Here is an 11,586-nt window from a genome sequence, read left to right as displayed (position 1 = left end):
CGCGAAACAGTATTTACTTGATGTCTTTGGGCTCCAGAAGTCCCGTTAGCTCATTCGCTACCTACTCTAAGTAATGAAAAAACTGAAACCAAAACAATACGATGTAACAAAAATGATTAGATATTTGTTGAATGTGTGTTTTTGATACGATTAAAATATCCGGCATTTTATTGGAGCTGAAGCTTCGCGTAGTTATTGCTGCTAAGTAATTGATGGAATGTTTCTGACTATGGTATCATTAGAGCATGGTAGATGGAGCGCGAGCAGATTCAGCGAAGTTGTGTATACATATGTTGTGTATATTGAATTTTCAGCTAATGTTGAACTACCTTTAATTGAGAGATACTATTTAATTTTCTAGTACGAATATTAATTTTATAGCACTGTATAGTTGCGTTGTAATGTAGTGAACGAACAACAATCACCCTCTAGAACAATAGTAATGAAGAATTATTGTTTTTGACGTCACACTCGAATGTTTTGTTTGAGGATTTTTCCTTTGAGATCTTTAATTTTTTTACACACCCATTCACACTTGCTGTTTTATTTGAGTTTGATGCAGTTTTTTTAAAGTAAAGTGTACATACATCATATTTTGAAATACATCCATTGATGCGTGCTGGCAGTAAAATTGAACCATGCTGTGGCGGCAAACCGTGTGGCGCTCTGTTATGCCGTCGCATCGTCGTCGTGCACCCACCTTCTCCGCTACTCTCGACTCCCTTGCAGTGACGGATTTAGGCTTGATGCCGCCTTAGACCATGTTTATCGCGCTACCCTTAAGGCATATATTTTATTAATTTTGATCCAATATTTTTATTTTTAAATTTTAAATAATCTTATATTTTTTTTATAAATATTAATCTGAACTCATTTTTAAAGGGGACTGTCTTTACTTTTATTGGTCTCTGAAATTGTTTCATTTCAGAAAATTTGCCGCCCCTTAAATCGTATCGCCTGGGCGTCACGGGTCTAGGCGTAAAGTCACTGCTCTTTAGTGAGTTCTTGCCCATACTAAATACTTCCTTGTTATTTCATGTGTGAAATGTTTAACCGCGCAGATGCTTTTTCAATCTTTAACTTAAATTATTCGCCGCTTGTATACACCCTTTGCATTTATTTTTCATATTATTGTATAATTTGTTTTATTGGACATTAGTATAATGATTTTATAAACTAATTACAAATTCTAACATCAACATTGATGTTACGAAGTATGCGTCACGTAGCAGACAAACTTTAAAAGCTCTCTCGCTGTTGTTGAATAAACAAGCTATCCGTTTGTAACATCCCCACGAATAATAGTGCCATTATCTTTATATATAAAAATGAATTGCTGTTCGTTAGTCTCGCTAAAACTTGAGAACGGCTGAAATACGTAATGAATACGTACTCAGCAAATGTTCACGATTGACTTCCACGGTGAAGGAATAACATCGTGCAATAAAAATCAAACCCGCAAAATTATAATTTGCGTAATTACTGGTGGTAGGACCTCTTGTGAGTCCGCACGGGTAGGTACCACCGCCCCGCCTATTTCTGCCGTGAAGCAGTAATGCGTTTCGGTTTGAAGGGTGGGGCAGCCGTTGTGACTATACTGAGACCTTAGAACTATATCTCAAGGTGTGTGGCGCATTTACGTTGTAGGTGTCTATGGGCTCCAGTAACCACTTAACACCAGGTGGGCTGTGAGCTCGTCCACACATCTAAGCAATAAAAAAAAAAAAAAAAAAAAAAAAAAGAACCGATTTGGCTAATTTTAGTCTTGAATTATTTGTGGAAGCTCAGAGGTTTAAAAGGTAGATAAATATAAAAATGATCGGAGTTAAATAAAAATAACAATTTTGTTTTTCCTTTGATGTGTCCCCCGTCGGACCGATTTCTTTTGTTTGTTTTAAGTTTACTTTATAAAAAAGTTTAGGTCTTTTATTTATCGATTGAGGCACTGCGAAGTCTGCCGGGTGAGCTAGTTTTTAAATAAAAATATGTTAAACAAAAACAAAATATAAGAAAGTAAGTGCTCGAAAAAAATATCTTAAAAAATAATATTTACAACCCCAAACAAATAAAAAGCATTTCGTTATTTGCACGGTTATAAATGTGTTCGCGAGATATATCTAAGTTAAAGCATTATATCTCATGACTTGTAGATATTCTCCCCCCTCCGATTATGAGACATATGAATCATATTGACGTTTGTATTTATGTAGTATTTTTTTTATTATGTTGTATTGAGAATATTTATTAGTACTAGAGGTCCCGCAGTAGTCGAAATTCGACTATAATTAACAAACAAAAGTTTGACAATAAATAGTATGCATGCGTGAGTGCGTCAAATACATGGTATGTAGTGTGTGTAAGGTTTTCTTTATTGATTTAATGTATCTTTTATGCATTATTTTAAAAAAATATTAGCATTGTGCACTTCTTCCCTATATTCTCTATAAGTGTGGAAAATTTCATACTCCTCCGTCCGCGCAATTTTCGTAATAAGGGATACAAAGTTTTTGCTTCACGTATTTATATATAGATTTATTAAAACGAAGTTTTGCACGTCGTAGACATAATTCGAATTACTTTTACGATTTAATCTCGTGCTTTTTACAGTAATTATATCGACGGGTGGCTTAAGTAATATTTTTTCAACTTTACAGGAGAGCCATGTAAAGCTTAAAATTTCGAAAAAAATCATGAAAATAAACTTCTTCAGCTATTTGCTCGAATTAAACATAATTGAAGTTCAATGAAAAACATCGAACTGTTGACAGTAATCTATATAATAATATATAAAAATGAATTGCTGTTCGTTAGTCTCGCTAAAACTCGAGAACGGCTGGACCGATTTGGCTAATTTTGGTCTTGAATTATTTGTGGAAGTCCAGAGAAGGTTTAAATCCTCGGAATTAAATAAAAATAACAATTTTGTTTTTACTTTGATGTGTCCCCCGTCGGACGGATTCCTTTTGTTTGTTTTATAATAAGTTTATTTTATACAAAAGCTTAGGTTTTTTGTTTATCGATTGAGGCACTACGAAGTGTGCCGGGTCAGCTAGTACAGAATAAAACGCATCTTTAATTACAAAGATAAATGTCGCGTGTTAAGTGGAATGTCGTATAAGCCAAACAGCCTTTTACTCCTCGATATTATTTCCTTTCTTTTCCTACCTATTCTAGTAGCCTCCAGGGTTATTCAAGATTCACCGAACAAGTAGGTGAGCTCACGGCTCTCAAACCGGGAGTGTTGTTAACACTGGCCCTAGCAAGAGCAGTGCTTCGCAGAATCTACCACCGTATCGGAAACGCGACCCACTGAGAAGATCCGGCGAGAAACTTAGTGGGCTGCGTCTATGGGTTAATTTACTCGTCGAGCCCTTCGTCGCAAGCAACGGGTTCGGCGAGGACGGTGACCGATGTTTCGTAAAACTGTACTGTTTTTCAGTCGTCCGTCATCACGAAGTAGTTTCAATTAGAATTCCATTTCTAAGCTGATAATAGCGGTTAGCATTGTCAGTGATAGATAATTGTCATTGAAATTATGGTACAAATAAACAAATATACAAAGTTTGATAATGTTTCCACAATTACAAATTGTTTTTTTTTTATTGCTTATATGTGTGGACGAGCTCACAGCCCACCTGGTGTTAAGTGGTTACTCGAGCCCGTAGACATCTGTAACGTAAATGCGCCACCCACCTTGAGACATAAGTTCTAAGGTCTCAGGTATAGTATAATATGCCCCACCCTTCAAACCGAAACGCATTACTGCTTCACGGCAGAAATAAACAGGGTGGTGGTACCTACCCGTGCGGACTCTCAAGAGGTCCAACCACCAGTACACAGTGATACACAGATGTGGGGTTTTTTTTATTAAATCAGAACACATACGATTCTATTTCTATTAACATTTAAAAATACCGCCTATAGTATCACTTCGTGGCGTGTTTACGTTCATCACTAACGTTAGGGGCGATTGTAAGCGGATTCAATCGCAGACTCAGATTGTATTGACTTAACTAATGCAAGCCATCTAGCCGTGGGCTTTGTAAACAATAATCCTTGTATGCGATAACGATCTAGGGCTTTGCGGATAAAGCAGCCGATGAGACGAGCGCAGCTTTTAGAATTTAGTATTCGCGTCAAATGTGATCTTTATATTAATACGTGAAGCAAAAACTTTGTAACCCTTTTTACGAAAATTGTGCCGACGGAGGAGTATGAAATTTTCCACACTTATAGAGAATATAGAGAGGAAGTGCACAATGCTAATATTTTTTTTAAATAATGCATAAAACATACATTAAATCAATAAAGAAAACATTGCACACACTACACATCATGTATTTGACGCACACACGCATGCATACTATTTATGGACAAGCTTTTATTCTTGACGTCTGTTGTCAAATTGAGAATAGATTAAATATTGTTTGTCTTTGTTAATATTTTTTATAGTGTAGTCTTGGCGAAATTTGTGATTATAGAAGTATAAAATACAATAATAATAGTGTACAAACTTACAATTCAAATTAATTATAGTCGAATTTCGACAACTGCGGGATCACTAGTTCCTATTAACAGACAATGGTATTATCTAATCACCTTCAAAATGGAACAAAAAAACAACTAGTATTTACCGTACTGTAATTGTGCATTGTAATTATATATATATTTTTATAATTTAATATAATAATATGTATTTCATTGTTTTTATTGTTGTTGTTGTTGTTATTCTAAGCTCAGATAATGATTGGTCGGTCTGATGCTGGTGTGCACGTCCCACCGCAGGTGCCGGCGGAAGATCAGCGCCCCAGTACTGATTGTCTCGGTACTGTTAGGCATTGCTGAGCCGGTAACCCTTTCCAAGCCTCGTTCAATTTATGTTTGTAATAAATGTTTATTATTATTCAAAATAGAAGGCTTAGAGGAGACGAGATATTTAAGAATGAGTATTATGTGGTTAACAGAGCTCATGAAAATCACAAAATGCTGCTACCTTGTTATGATAACCAATGTCCAATTCGAAGGTCCTCAGCCCAAGTTGTATAAAAATAGAGCAGCGTTCGTCCTTACTATCAAAGTCCTCTTCCGTAAATTCTAATAAAAATCACTTCTACAACATCTACAATTAAAAAGATGTGTGGTGTCGTGGGTCACCGGATAGGAACGAAGTTCCCTAATATAAAATTTTTTATTTTAAGTTCTATTCGAGGTATAAAGAAAATAATTATTCGGGTATACATTTTTTATTATGATATTTTTATTGATAAAAATAAAATAAAAACTATCAACTTTATTTTATTCACTATGATTTATACAAAATATATGATAAAAAAATTGTTATTTTTTGTAAGTTATTATAAAGTTAATTCGTACACTGTGTGCATTACTAATAAAAATCTTACGTTACGGACGTTTTTTCCCGGTTAGGGTACCCCTCCGCATCGTCCCATAAGGAACTTCGTTCCAAAACCTCTCTGCATTCTTAAGGGACGACAGTTAGAAGATTCTCAACTGAGTTTTGCTGCCTCTTAAAACAGTAGGCTCTATTTCGAATAGACTTAATGGCTGCCTCTTTGGGAAAACGGGTAAGTGATGCAGCTACGTCCCTAATACGTATTTACGGAACCAATATTATCATTTTCATGTCGATGTTTAGTTGAAAATCAAACATCGAATTAGAATACGGCAGGCCTAATTCTGTGCAAGGTAGATTTCAATCGAGCGTGCGATGCGCCGACAAATGTTAATCTGCGGTCTGGTACCGTCAGGAACAATCTTAGTTATATTTATAATTATTGCTGAGTTGATTAAAAAAAATTTATTAAGTTATAGCTGTAACTAGTGGTCCCGCAGTAGTCGAAATTCGACTATAATGAATTTAATTATAAATTTATAAGTATATTATTAAGATTCTGTTGTGAAGCACTATTATATTTATTTAATTAAACTTTAATAATTAAACTTTAGACTTTAAACAACAACAAAATTTTGACAATAAACAAAAGAATATTTAGGCGTGTGTGTGTCAAATTCATGGTAGTGTGCGTAATGTTTTTTTTCTTATTGATTTAATGTACTTTTTATGCTTAGGGTAAAACCTGGATAGATGCCGCAGCGGGATAGATGCCTCATGTTCTAAAAACCTAACTTCCCGCACTCATGACAAAAAATTAATTGAATAAGTAGGAACCACAGTCAGCCTATACCTTATGTACCATTTGACAATCGCGTGGTGACGAAGTGTTTTCCTCGTGCATGTAATTTTCTCCGCGCGGAATTTCACGAACACGTCAAAGATTTAAAGGTTAATATTTAGCGTGGTATAACTTTATAATTAGTGTAAAATTCCATTATATTTTTTACTACGTGAATATATTGGTTCATGGAGTCTGCATCCAGGTGTAAATAAATGCTATTATGTTTATAATTTATTTACAAAAAATTTGGGTATCTATCCTTATCACAAAGGATAGTTGCCCTGATTTTTTGGGGTATAGGTGCCTTTAGGGGCATCTATCCCTCCATACTCTGCCATTTCAGAATATAGCTGAAATATGCCACAAAAACATAAAACACAAACAAATGATTTACAGTTCAAGCAGCGAATATGAAGACAATCCACTTAACTATAAAATGAAAGGAAATAAAACAATAGATTTGCCCCTAAAGAAATCTAAGGGATAAACCTAAAACGCATGTAAATATATCTGCATTGAATGTTTTGAAAACTATAAAAATACGAAGTCGCAATCCGACTGGATTCAATGTTTAATGTTTCAGAACTCGCTACATGAAACGTGTTTTTCAGAAATGATGTAGAAGATGTGGAAAATTTAAAGCACTATCCAGTTAAACTTCAATATGACAAAATAATAAAGATATATTTATTGTGTTAATTTAATATAAAAAAAAATGATTTTGCAATGTACACATTGACACTTAATGTGAATATTTTATAAACAATTAAGAATTTATATTTTTGTTGAATAAATATTTGTAAAATTTAATTTAATAAAAAAATAGGATAATGCATGTTGAAACTAAAAAATTTGTAGTTGAGCGCTTACCTTAACGCTTTAAAATTTTAATTATGATCATTTGTGTGTATGAGAATTATCTTTTAATTATAAACATTCAAAGACTTAAAAAATACAAAATATTTTTTTATTATTATGACCCATGTTTCTTGGAGACAATTGCTCTGTTAGGAATAGAACTTCTTAATATTTGGATTGGTTTTTTCGTTTACACGGTATAAAGGGCATCTATCCTGCACTGCAGGCATCTATCCTACTCAGTATTTTCTTGGTGGGGCAACTATCCATACAGGTAGGCATCTATCCTCCAAAAAAAGGTTCTACGAAAAACGAATTTCTGCAAAATCTGTATTTGATAGGTAAAAAAAAATTTATACTAATTAAACATAAAGGATTGAGCTAACTACGCTAATAGAAATTATTCGTATAAAATTAATATTTTCAAAATTACATGACTATTTCAAAAAGTGGGGCATCTATCTCGGCTTTACCCTAATTAAAAAAAAATATTACAATTCTGCATTCCTTCTCTATAGTTTCTATAAGTGTGGGAAATTTCATACTCCTCCGTCCGCGCAATTTTCGTGAAAAGAATTATGTACATTGTTTTTGCGTCATGTATTAATATAATATAAATAATCGAAGCCTATGTACAAATCAATTTAATATTTTCCTAGTTATTTCATTAATAAAACACGTGCAGTCTTCTATATTTCTTTGTATTTTTAAGGAAATTGATGCTAGAAATACTGTTTATCATAATACTGTGTAGTATATATTCAGATACTACATACGCTGTTCCTTCGACTTATTTCTGTATAAGGTAACAATTGTGTTTGCGATATTACCTTTGTCCGAATATTTGTGTGCGAGCTTAATACGCGTTTCGGCCTGTATGTGTACTCTGGCATTACTGAATGCAGTCAAAGGCTTTATTTGTGTATAGTATTATGTACTTAACGTGCCAAATTGACAGTGTTCGGAAATATTAGGTAATTTTCTACGATGGGCGTTGTGGATCCGGGGCAGAAATGTTTCTGTTGGGTACATGAGCCTGTATTCGTGGTCTAAAAAAAAATTGGTGTTTTGCGACTATCGGAGCCCGTGGACGGCACCACAAGATGAACCCTCAGATTGAGATATATGTTTGGCTCTTAAATTTAATTTTACAAAAGTCATTCTAGAAACTGCTCGTGCTACTGTTAATTAACCTTCTCGATCATAACGTCCTACCGTGATGGTAGCAAATATTTCCTCATTTGGAAAGCATAAATTCGAGACACATCTAATTTTGAGAATATCGGTCCGTGAGCAGATTGTATGGGGATATGTAACCTTGGGTTACCAACGACTGGGTAGTGAAAAAATAATAATAATATGTATCTTCAGTCATCCCGTAATATGTACGTTATAATAAAAATTACTGTTATGTGAATAGTATTCCTATAATTTTTACACGTAATAATATGACGTCGTTATTGGCTATAAAATACACAAAGACGAACTATGAGAATGATTACATTAACAACAATAATTTGAATATATCAATCGCCAACGTCCATACCACGTTGAAAACACCGGTTCTCGTCCGATCACCGAAGTCAAGCAACATCGGGCGTGGTCAGTACTTGGATGGGTGACCGCCTGGGAACACCACGTGATGTTGGTTTTTTGGCTTGAAAAGTTTTTTTTTTTGTAAATAAGGTATTGTTGCTGTAAATACTACTGTACGTATTTTTTTGTTTAATTTCACTAAATAAACAGTTCATATTTTATGATATTATTGAGTCAATGTTTATACAACGTGAAAGGTAGCTTTGTAGCCTGTTGGTAGGACTCTGCTTTAATAAATCAGTAAGGACGAGTAATTTCATATTTAAAGAACAGTTATTCTGAGCCGCCGTGTCGCGACACTTTGGTTTACAATTTGCCGTCTACTTTTAAAAGAGTCCCTTCGAATTTCAGACTTACCTATACATTTCTCATTAAAAGTATTTTGATTAATAAATGGTGATTAATCGAAATTTGAACTAAACTTTTCTTTGTTTGCTGTCAAATTTGAATTCAATGAAAACGTGCTGCGACAAAAAAGATCGATCGATCGATCGAGAATCATTGGTATAAAATATGACAATGTAAAATCGATCTGATATTTTAGAACAGGAAGAAGTTTCATGCTCTTTCTTTTCATTTAGAAGCTACAAATAATTTTTCCAACAAAACTGTCAAAAGCACTGGTGGCAGGACCTCTTATGAGTCCGCACGTGTAGGTACCACCACCCTGCCTATTTCTCCCGTGAATCAGTAACGCGTTTCGGTTTGAAGGGTGGGGCGGCTGTTGTAACTATACTTAAGACCTTAGAACTTATATCTCAAGGTGGGTGGCGCATTTACGTTGTAGATGTCTATGGGTTCCAATAACCACTTAATGCCATCAAAGCAATAAAATAAAAAAGTACAAAGGTCATTGAACTTTCGTAAAAATACATATTTTATATACATGCATAAAATGTATGCATGTATTATTTTTTCAATACCCAACAATCGATACTAAGTACTCGTAAGCAGTTTAATACAGTTACGCACATAATCTCTACGATGTTTGTTAAGTCACGACCATTAAACACACAGGTAGTCCTAGAATAAAAAATAAAAAATTGTTAGTTGTCATTTTTTTGTGATCTGTATATTTATTTACTAGACAACTAGACCTTAAAATAGTTTTTTTTTATAAATACTACATTTATAAGCGACAAATTTATGGAGAGCTTGGTTTTAACCCGAATTGCGTCGTGAAATCTTGGAATTGTCTTTCGCACGGCCTGTTTATCGTTAAGTACTCTCCAGAAGCCTCGTTTGAAAAAGTACATGTCTTGGCGCTCGGGAAGTACTGTGGAGGGGAGCTCATTCCAAAGCCGGATGGTACGTGCCAAAAAACATCTCCGGAAACGCACTGTGGATGAACGCGGTGGCTCCAGGTAGTATGGATAAGCTCTGCTCCAGTGGCGGGCGGTTCGATGGTATGATAGAATCATCTCAAACAATTTTTTAATATTTTTTATTATTGCTTAGATGGGTGGACGAGCTCACAGACCAACTGGTGTTAAGTGGTTACTCGAGCCCATAGACATCTGCAACGTAAATGCGCCACCCACCTTGAGACATAAGTTCTAAGGTCTCAGGTATAGTTACAACGGCTGCCCCACCCTTCAAACCGAAACGCATTACTGCTTCACGGCAGAAATAGGCAGGGTGGTGGTAGCTAGCCGCACGGACTCACAAGAGATCCTACCACCAGTAATCTACCTACTACCAGTGGTCTACATCAGTCTCTAAGAGTAGAACTCTCCGGGGTCACCATCGAAGCCCCCCATAAACGTGGTACTCCCGGGCAGTGCCACAGGTGCCAGCTCTATGGCCACTCAGCGCGTAATTGCCACGCGCGCCCCCGCTGCGTGAAATGCCTCGGCGATCACGCAACCACAGAATGTTCGCGTGTTAGGGAAACCGCGACGGAACCCCCAAGCTGTGTCCTATGCCTTAAGCAAGGGCACCCGGCAAACTACCGCGGATGTCCTAGGGCTCCGCGTAAACGCCCGAACCACCCAGCCCCCCGAACCGTCGACCCAAAGACTTCGGCGCCTTCAGTGCCGAAACCAGCCTTCGTACCGGCTGCGGTTCCCACCGTCTCGGCGTGGAAAAAACCGCTGCCGTATACGAAGGAGGGAACACAAAACGTACCCCAGCTCCCGCCTGCGACACGTCACGCGCCTCAGCCCCTGCTCGCACCTCGCCCCGCGCCCGCGTACCGCCCCCCGCAACCCTCAGTCGTCAACGACTTCGCGCTCGTGCGCGACTTCGTCACCGCGGTAAACTTTGACCGTCTGCGATCGTTCGCAGATGCTATCCGTAGGTCGGTAACCCCCGAACAGCGGCTCGCGGCCGCTTTCGATCACATGGACGTCTACGAGTCCGTGTCTCGCACGTTATAATAATTCTTTACCGGTAATCAATGGCGCAAAAAGGTAGAGAAAAACCGTATTCCCTTACGTTAGCATTCTACAATGCTAACGGACTCGCGCGGCAACGCGATCAAATTTTCGAATTCCTCCGCGACAATCTTGTAGATATTTTGTTAGTGCAGGAGACCTGTCTGAAGCCCTCGCGTCGTGACCCGAAAGTCGCGAATTACGTCATGGTTAGGAATGACAGACTCACCGCCTCCAAAGGCGGGACTGCCATTTACTATAGGCGGGCCCTGCACGTTGTCCCTCTCGATACTCCCTCGCTCTTACATATCGAGGCGTCAGTGTGCCGTATCTCGCTGACGGGACACCAGCCGATCGTCATCGCATCCGTTTATCTTCCCCCGGACAAGCCCCTCCTGAGCAGTGACATCGAGTCACTGTTCGGCATGGGAGACTCCGTCATCCTGGCAGGCGATTTAAATTGCCACCACACTAGGTGGAACTGCCATCGTACGAACGTTAACGGTAGGCGTCTCGACGCGTTTATAGACGACCTCACTTTTGAAGTAGTCGGTCCCCCA

The 11,586-nt window shown here is 37.3% G+C and overlaps 1 non-coding gene across 1 annotated transcript; it reads left to right on the top strand.

The window, feature by feature from the left end:
* The first annotated feature begins 8,587 nt into the window (after nucleotides 1–8,587).
* LOC119628777 (5S ribosomal RNA) lies at nucleotides 8,588–8,706 on the top strand. The gene has a single exon (XR_005244918.1). It is a non-coding gene; the product is annotated as a 5S ribosomal RNA (ribosomal RNA).
* The last annotated feature ends 2,880 nt before the right edge of the window (nucleotides 8,707–11,586 follow it).

Source organism: Bombyx mori, chromosome 7 (genome assembly GCF_030269925.1).
Source record: "Bombyx mori chromosome 7, ASM3026992v2".
Classification (NCBI taxonomy): Eukaryota; Metazoa; Arthropoda; class Insecta; order Lepidoptera; family Bombycidae; genus Bombyx; species Bombyx mori.
This window is presented reverse-complemented; position numbering and strand designations above follow the sequence as displayed.